This window comes from Achroia grisella, unplaced genomic scaffold (genome assembly GCF_030625045.1).
Source record: "Achroia grisella isolate CSIRO2021 unplaced genomic scaffold, CSIRO_AGI_Agris_v1 utg483, whole genome shotgun sequence".
Lineage (NCBI taxonomy): Eukaryota > Metazoa > Arthropoda > Insecta > Lepidoptera > Pyralidae > Achroia > Achroia grisella.
Genome location: NW_026712886.1, coordinates 1,046,919 through 1,056,578, shown reverse-complemented (window position 1 = coordinate 1,056,578; position 9,660 = coordinate 1,046,919).

Below are 9,660 nucleotides of genomic sequence, written 5' to 3'. Positions count from 1 at the left end.
CACAGGCTATATTTTTTATTGAAATTCAACTGCGAGCACAGCTAGTATCACATAATTCGATAATATAACAAATAAATCACGCAGTGCCCTAGATCTCATGTAAAATAATTGAAAGCCTCAAATAAACGGAGTTAAACACAAAACTCATTAGTGTACGGACGTCGGGTGGGCTTCCTGTACGGTATGTTGTAGTGACCTACATTTGACCCGATTTGAGCATTACAAACATACATACGTGTCACATTGAAAATATTAATGGTCTACTAATACAGAATAATGTAAAAAATTATAAAAAAAATATCTTTCTTACTAATATTATAAACGCGAAAATTTGTGAGTATGGTTAGATGTTTTTTACTCTTTCACGCAAAAACTACTGAACGGATTTTTATGAAACTTTATAATACATACATACATTCATACTATATAGTAATATAGCTTATATATCAGAATTACACATGGGCTATAAATTTCATGTGGATAAAATCACGAGCACCGTTAGTAATCATATAATTTAAAAGTTACAATATTCAAAGTTTGCTTACAAAAAAAATTAAAGACTAAACTTCATCGTAAGTAGTGTGTAAGTATTTTAAGAAAGGTTTTACATAGGAATGTGGATTGTTATAAGGGCAGAGGAAGACCGAAAAAGAGATGGATGGACTGTGTGAAAGATGATATTGTAAGAAACGGAGTAAATAACGAGATGACTGTAAGCAGGGATAAATGAAGAGAAAAGCATATTACGCCGACCACAAATAAATAGGATAAGGAAGATGATGATGATGATGATGATAGTGATAATGAAAGACTAAACTTCATACTTTCATTATTTTTAGAAGTTATTTTTATTAATGAAATTTTAATATTCGTAAACAGAATTGAGTTAATTATTCATAAATCCACTGAATGTAACTGGAACAAATATTCCGACAGAGCGTCACGTCAATGGCAACATAAAAAGCAACGTTGAAATATTGGAAAATAATGAACGTCAGAACGGTACGTTTGTACGATTTTTATAAATATATAACCCAATAAACGTCAATCGTGAACTTGTTGTCGTTTCCGAACAGATGCTTATGATTAATGGGAAGCCTCTCTTTAATTATTTATTGTCTGTAGTTCATTCACAGACTATACAGGGTAATATACTTTTTTTTTTTATTTGACGCCGTCATCTACAAGTAATATAACAATAATAACAACCTTGAATAATTCACACAGCGCCATCTAGCCTCAAGCTAAGCAGAGCTTGTGGGACTAAACAACTGTTTTTTATTTGTATAGTATAGAGTATTTAATTGAATTTATGCTAGTTAGTAGTTTGTATTGACACACTTCATCTTGAAAATGTAAAGTAACAATTATTTTATCTAAAAGAGCAATACCCAAGTTTCTTCCTCATTCTTCTTGTGATGATAAAGCTTTCCGAATGAGCGGTAGATTAATAAAAATGTGATGACTATTCAAAAGTATAGAAGCACTTTTGAATAGTCATTAGTAAGTTTGTTTGAATAAATTATTTTGTATTCTATTCTATTCTAAAAATTACATTAATTTCTCAAGATATGGAAACTTTTCAATACAACCTGATAGATCGCGTTTGGAAGTTTTAGAAAAAAAAAATTAATCTGTAATCAGATTCTGGGGAGCAATTGCGAAGTTTCCAACGTCACAATCTTAACTTTACGAATTGAATTACAATCCTCCATCGAGGGGTTTTAAAATGATTACATTCTGCTGGAGTAATCAATGGGAAAGTCAGCCGATGTTACCCTTTGGAAAATTTCCAATGGTAAATACGGTTTGGGGAGAAAGTTGTAATTTGTCTTTGTTTGGCCTTAGTTGGTGGTCTCTCCGACCGTATGAAATATTTTAGGTTGAGTGTATATTTTTTATATTTGTAATAACAAAAACGGTACAATTTTTTTTTTAGTAACTCTCTTACGGGATAGGTATACGTCTAATGAAATATTTTAGGTTGAGTGTACGTCGTTTTAACCAAATATGTATTACAGGTTGAGTGTACGTTTTTTAAATTTGGAATAACAAAAACGGTATAATTTTTCTTTTAGTAACTCTCTTACGGGATAGGTATACGTCTAATGAAATATTTTAGTTAGGTTTACGTTTTTTAAATTTGGAACAATAAAGGAGGTATAATTCTTCTTCCAACAAACTCTCTTACGGGGTAGATTATACGTCTAATGAAATATTTTAGGTTGAGTGTACGTCTTTTTAAATTCGGAATAATAAAGATGGTATGATTTTTCTTTTAGTAACTCTCTTACGGGATAGGTATACGTCTAATGAAATATTTTAGGTTGAGTGTACGTCTTTTTAAATTTGGAACAATAAAGAAGGTATAATTTTTCTTCCAACAAACTCTCTTATGGGATAGGTATACGTCAAATGAAATATTTTAGGTTGAGTGTACGTCTTTTAGATTTGGAATAACAAATACGGTATAATTGTTCTTTTAGTAACTCTCTTACGAGATATGTTTTCTAACAACATATACATAATATATGTCCAATTCATACAACATTATTTATGGTTACCATGCAAGTTACAAGGTACTATATTTTGTAAATACATACCTAATATACATAGAAGACAGCTAATTTAATACTAATGTTCATACTTATGAATACAAGCCTTTACATTATTCGAGGAATCGAATCCGTGACTATCGGAAGTAAAGCAGTGTGCTATATCGCTGCCATAACGCGTTGTGAATATTTATTTATAGTAACTTAATTATTGAATGTCAAAACAACAGATATATATGTATATATACATATATATGTCTCTCTATATACAACAATTTATGTGTCTGTTTGTAATTTCAAATTAACAGTTTTTTACTAAATGAAGATGAAAGTGTTGACGATTTATCAAAACATTAATTTTAAATATTTTTGTCTGTCTATCTGTTCTTGCTAATGTCCGAAACGGATGGACTTTCACTCGCAGATAGCTAATGTTATAAGGAGTAACTTAGACTATCTTTATTTATTAAAGAAGAAATTGTATTTATCCACACGGACGTAGCCGCGGGATACTGCTAGCCACTACATAGTATATAACGTTTCTATTGCTGTCTGTCCGTCCCTATGCATGCTTAAATCTTTAAAACTACGCAACGGATTTTGAAGCGGTTTTTTCAATAGATAGAGTAATTCAAGAGGAAGGTTTATATATATATATTATATGTACACCCGTGCGAAACCAGGGCGAGTAGCTAGTATATATTAAATCAATCACATACGTTGCAATATACTAAAGATTTTCTTTAAAAGAATTTTTTGAACATAGCACAGCGAGATCTTATATTGCAAGATTGAAATGGTCCCGTTGAATACGCGGTACTGTAAATTGCTTTTACTGACGACTCTAAAATACCGTATTTTATTGTCGGGGAAGGTCTAACGAGGTATCCAACTGGAATAAGAAGCTTCTATTTTTCCAGATTCTACGATTGTTCGACTTTTAAGAACACTTTACGCGCTGAATGATTAAAATGTCACCCGACTTTGCGTTAAATCGAGAGATTTTATTTTTGAATTGGCTATCACTTGTGTTTATACAAATAAATAAAATTGAAGTGCTTGCTTGAAATTTTTAATTAATAGCGTAATTACTAAATGTACATTTTATTTATTTTTTATTTATTTTGTTTTTATATAAAATTGTGATGAGACAGCTTTCCGAATGAGCGGTAGATTAAAAAAAATGTGATGACTATTCAAAAGTGCTTTAATGTAAGTTTATTTCAATAAATGATTTTCTATTCTATTCTATTCTATTCTATTCAGGCTACATGGGCCATATTACAAATATCTTATAGACTAACATACATAAGAAATTTTAAGGAAATATAAAATAAAATTGTCTCTATGGTCATGGCACTGACGACGGCAATCTGCCACGGTAGCGCCGATAGACCACACCCTTCATGAAGGAATTCTCCTTAGGAATTGTAGGAGAAGGTCCAACAAGGTATTCAAACGGAATAAGCTTCAAGTTTTCCAGATTATGCGGTTTTTCGATATGTTAGGACACTTTACGCGCATCGAAAGATTTTTTTTAGTTGCTCATTGTAACAATATAGAAATAAATAACTCTGAACAATTAACACAGCGCTATCTAGTCCCACGGTGAGCAGAGCTTGTGTTATTGATACTAGACAAGTGATGTAAATACCTGAATATAGTTTTTTTATTAATACATACATAATATATAGAAAACACCCAGACTGATACAAACAATCATACTTATGAATACAAATATTTGCACCGTGCGAGGAATCAAATCCGCGACCTTCGAAAATGCCAAACCACTAGACTACGGAGACCATCATATATTATTAACACATGTTTTAAATAAAGTTATTTGTGCTATCGTAACATCTGAAGAAGAGATCATCGTAAATGTCACGCTCAAAGAGCGTAGTTCAAAAGGAGATGCTTTCTTAGCATTACGCACTACGGCAAGGAATGTCGTGCGAACAATGCCGTCTAACTAAATGCCACAAATAGCAGTTTTCCGAGCCGGCTAGCCCTTTGGACAGATAATTATGTATAACACGACAAAAGCAACTCAACCAGATTATTTACAACTACCATCCTTGTTACAAAAGGTGCCGAGCGAACGATAATGTAGGAAATTTGTTTTACTACCACCCTCGAATCTGGTAAATCTCTACGAAATAGAATTCGTGGCAATTTTAATTGTATTGTTTTTGTAATACCAACTGTTTACGCTGAATATATAAGTACGGATTTTGACGTTAAGTAAAATTATTCACAGTTTTGTAAAATGTCGAGTAATCTTATTATTGCGTAATACTCAACTTCGTTTCAATTTACGTTCTAGCTTTTACGTAGGTAATTAAGAATTTTAGTTAATAAATATTAAATTTGGTGAGTGGATAATAAATTTATGGTTACCGAATGTGAAATTGTTTTAACGAACATCCTGATGTTTTATAATGAAATAGCTACTCGCCCCGGCTTCGCCCGGGTGTACATCTATAATAATAATAAAGCCCTTTATTTCCATAACCATCTAGAAGTTTGTACAAATAAAAAAAAAAATTGTTAGTAATTTTTTTTTTTTCGATCTCTTTGTTAGTATTATATTATAATTATAATTATATTATTTGTGGATATGGACCCCTCTTTGGGTGAAGGCCTCCTCCATTACATGTACATCTAAATATATATAACTCAAAGGTGACCGACATAGATATCTATCAACGACCCCTCTTTGGGTGAAGGCCTCCTCCATTACATGTACATCTAAATATATATAACTCAAAGGTGACCGACATAGATATCTATCAACGCACAGCCCAAACCACAGGTAGATGTTATGACGTAGGCATCCGCTAAGAATGGATTTTGATTAATTCTACCCTCAAACGGATAAAATAGGGGATGAAAGTTTGTATGAAACTTTGTCAATTTTAAACCGATCGGGCTGATACTTTGCATGCATAAAGCTACTATGACGTAGGCATTCATTGAGAAAGGATTTTGATAAATTCCACCTCTAACGGGATAAATGAAAAAAAACCCCATGAACGAGATAGCTATATTACATGTCTCTGTCTTTCTCGTGCTAACTTCAACGATAGATTCATTATCGTTAGATTTATTTCCTACTAGCTGTTCCCACGACTTCCTCCGCGTGGGATTTACCTATATTTTTCTAAAATAAAAGTGGCCTAAGTTATTCTTTATTACATCAGCTATCTGCAAAAAAAAGTTCCGTCAAAATCGGTCCAGCCATTTCAGAGATTAGCCGGAACAAACAGACAGATAGACAGACAGACAAGACTGTTGTTTTGATGTATGTACAGTATTTATATTCATATGCATGTAGTAAAAAACGGTCATATCAATATTACAAGCAGACACCACAATTTTATTTATATGTATAGATGTATAGACTAGTCCAGTCGAGTCTAGTCGATATCAGATAACGTTAGAGCCAGCTGTTTATTTATCTACCGTCCGCAATTTGTTATTCTTAGTGACTTGCTGAATCTGCTACTTCATACCCATACAACATTTTTCTTAATACAATAGATTTACTATTGTATTTTTTTTTACAATAATTGTTATATATGTATATAAATTAGATCAGATACATTTATAAAGTTGCCCAATAACAATTTTTCTTCTTTTACTTCCATCTAGATAGATATATCGTTTATTTGTTTGTTACTAATCACACACAACATGTTCATACGAATAGACAATACATAATACGACATAAGATTTATAAAATTGTGTTATTATGTGTGATCTGTAGCAATACAAAAAGGTCGAAGCTCAGCGTGGAACATTGTTCAAGGAACAAAACAAATCAGTGTTTTGTTCCTTGAGCTTCAGCTTCAACCCATTTGAGGGTACGTAAAAATAATAATTAAAATAAATATAATATAAAAGGAGCAATATAATTGGTGGTTGTCTGTACGGTGTGTGTATAACAAAAAAATTGTAAATAGTTTAGAGTATAATTTGATATAATTTTAACTGAGTGGTAAGGATCAACAAAAGAAAAAAAAATGAAAATATTAATAAGAGTATATAGAAAAATAATTATTTTTATATAATATAGAATATAATTGAAATAGGCGATGAAGATTTGCATGAAAATTCTTCATTTTTTGAAGCTACAACGATGAAGCTTTTTTAATTATTTATATCTATACATATAAATAAAATTGGAGTGTCTGTATGTAATATTAAAATAACCATTTTTTACTATATGGATATGAATATAAATACGGTACACACACCATAATAACACTTTTTATCATTTTTACCTGTTTGTCTGTCTGTTTGTTCCGGCTAATCTCTAAAATGGATTTTGATGTGACTTTTTTTGGGAGGTAGCTGATGTAATAAGGAGTAACTTAGACTACTAACATTTTAGAAAAAATCTTTTATTTTAAAAAATATAGTTAAACTCCACCCGGACGAAGTACAGCTAGTAATTAATATAAATAATTAAAAATTCTAAGGTCATTATTCCACGAAGATGAAGCCGCGGGCACAGATAGTATATAGATAAATCATAGTATTCCCCATGATCTAATAGTTCAATGGACTTGGTGGATTTTAACGGATATGATCAGTAACCGCATTGACTAATTCGGCACCGGCATTTCCTGTCACTAATGATACAGCAATATTATTGTAATTTACCACCAAACTTGTTCTGAACACAGTTTTTTCGAAGGAATTTTAGAGATATCATCTTAAAAAACGAGTTGAGAGAACGTCAGAATATGTATATAATAACGTAACGGAGTTATAGTTAAATTATAGCAATTTCCTAATATAATAAAGTAGCTTTTGCCCGCGGCTTCGCTCGCGTTAATTTATCCCCTTAGGAGTGGAATTTATCAAAATCCTTTCTTAGGGGATGCCTACGTCATAGTAGCTTTATGCATGCAAAGTCTCAGCCCGATCGGTTTAATATTGACAAAGTTTCATACAAATTTTCATCCCCTATTGTATCCTCTTAGGGGTAGGATTAATCAAAATCCTTTCTTAGCGGATGCCTACGTAATAACATCTACTTGCATGCCAAATTTCAGCCCGATCCGTCCAGTGGTTTGGGCTGTGTATTGATAGATCACTATGTCAGTCAGTCACCTTTGAGTTATATATATTTAGATGTAAAAGTGGGTTTTTTTGTAGCACTGTCACGTTGAAGAAATCATCATGAACAATATCTGTAACAGTTTATTAGCAATTTTAGTGGTCTATTGTTTTCCTACAACTGCTTAATATTCGATGGGTATTTCATTGTATTACGTATGTATTTAAAAATGTATATATATTATCTAACTAGTTTTTGCCCGCGGCTTTGCTCACGTTAATTTATCTCCTTACGAGTGGAATTTATCAAAATCCTTTCTTAGGGGATGCCTACGTCATAGTATCTTTATGCATGCAAAGTCTCAGCCTGATCGGTCTAATATTGACAAAGTTTCATACAAATTTTCATCCCCTATATTATCCCATTGGGGGTAGATTTAATCAAAATATTTTTCTTAGCGGATGTCTACGTCATAACATCTACCTGTATGCCAAATTTCAGCCCGATCCGTCTCTCCGTCAGATCTGCTTAGTTTGGGACTAGATGAATTGTCCAGAACATTGTTATTATTATGATTATTCAATTTATTTATTTTTATTTGCATACCATAGTAATAAGAAATAGAGTAATATTATTTGATGTATGAAATCTTGCGTGAACTATTTAGAATCTTGTATGTGGAACTCAAACAATAATCGTGAGGTATGAGAATCTCGCCGTAATAATAAAATCTTTTCATCACAGATTTTTTCCTTGTCCCGAGCATCAAGATGTTCCTTATTGTATTACGCCGCGTCTCTCAGCTATTCAGTGGTATATTCTTGTTTAAGGGCAAGTCAAGTTTCTTGTGTTGCTGCCTTTTTTTTTTATAATTAGTATTCAAAAAGTTTTTGCAAGTGCGAATCACGGTCGGGCCGAGCGTTGCCAATTTCTTGCTGGTTTTATGATGTTCTTTTGTGTTTTGAAATTATTGTTCGTATTTTATGTAGGTTTTTAATTGTAAGTTTACATGATTGTCATCAACAGTTACTCATGATTACTATATTTGTTCTATTTTAATTGCCTGAGGGTAGTACGCGTTTTTATCATATTTAATAACCATTTTATCTAATTGCATTGTTAAAGTAAAAGTAACTTTAATTATTTATATTATATTATAGGAATCATCACTACCCAATAATGCTTACAAATGCTTCTCACTTTGAAATATTTACTACATATATTGCACAGCTTATTATAAGTATAACTGATTAAATATTTCATAAAATCTTATTAATTTAAAATATTAAAATACATACATTATTAACATATATAATTTTTAATTTTAAGATTTTCTATACATAGTAAGTAGAATATATAAATATTTATTAAACGGTGTTTTAATTTAATGGGGAAAATTTACAAGACCATGATCCGGCCTGCTGTCTTGTATGAGTGCTGGCCCGTAAAGGCGACGGATGAAAGACGACTGCATGCAACTGAAATGAGAATGTTGAGGTGGATGTGTGGTGTGACAAGAATGGATAAGATAAAGAATGAATACATTAGAGGAAGTATGAAAGTGGCACCGGTGTCAGAGAGGTTGAAGAGTAATCGTCTATCATGGTATGGACATGTAATGCGTAGGAACGAGGATAATATTTTAAGAAAGATGTTACAAATGAATGTGGATGGTTATAAGGGCAGAGGAAGGCCAAAAAAGAGATGGATGGACTGTGTGAAAGATGATATGGTAAGAAAGCAAGTAAATAACGCGATGACTGCGAACAGGGATGAATGGAAACGAAAAACATATTACGCCGACCCCAAATAAATGGGATAAGGATGAAGCAGATGATGATGATGATGTTTTAATTTAATGCAACTGAAATATAATTTCTCACTTAATATGTTCCTGAAAATTTTAACTATAACATATGTTTTAATAGGTACATATATAAGTTATGTCCGGTGAAACAACATATACAGGCCAGACATCGGTAGTATTAGTTTAGTATAAAAAAAGCACGTATATAATTAATCACATTTAATTGCGTT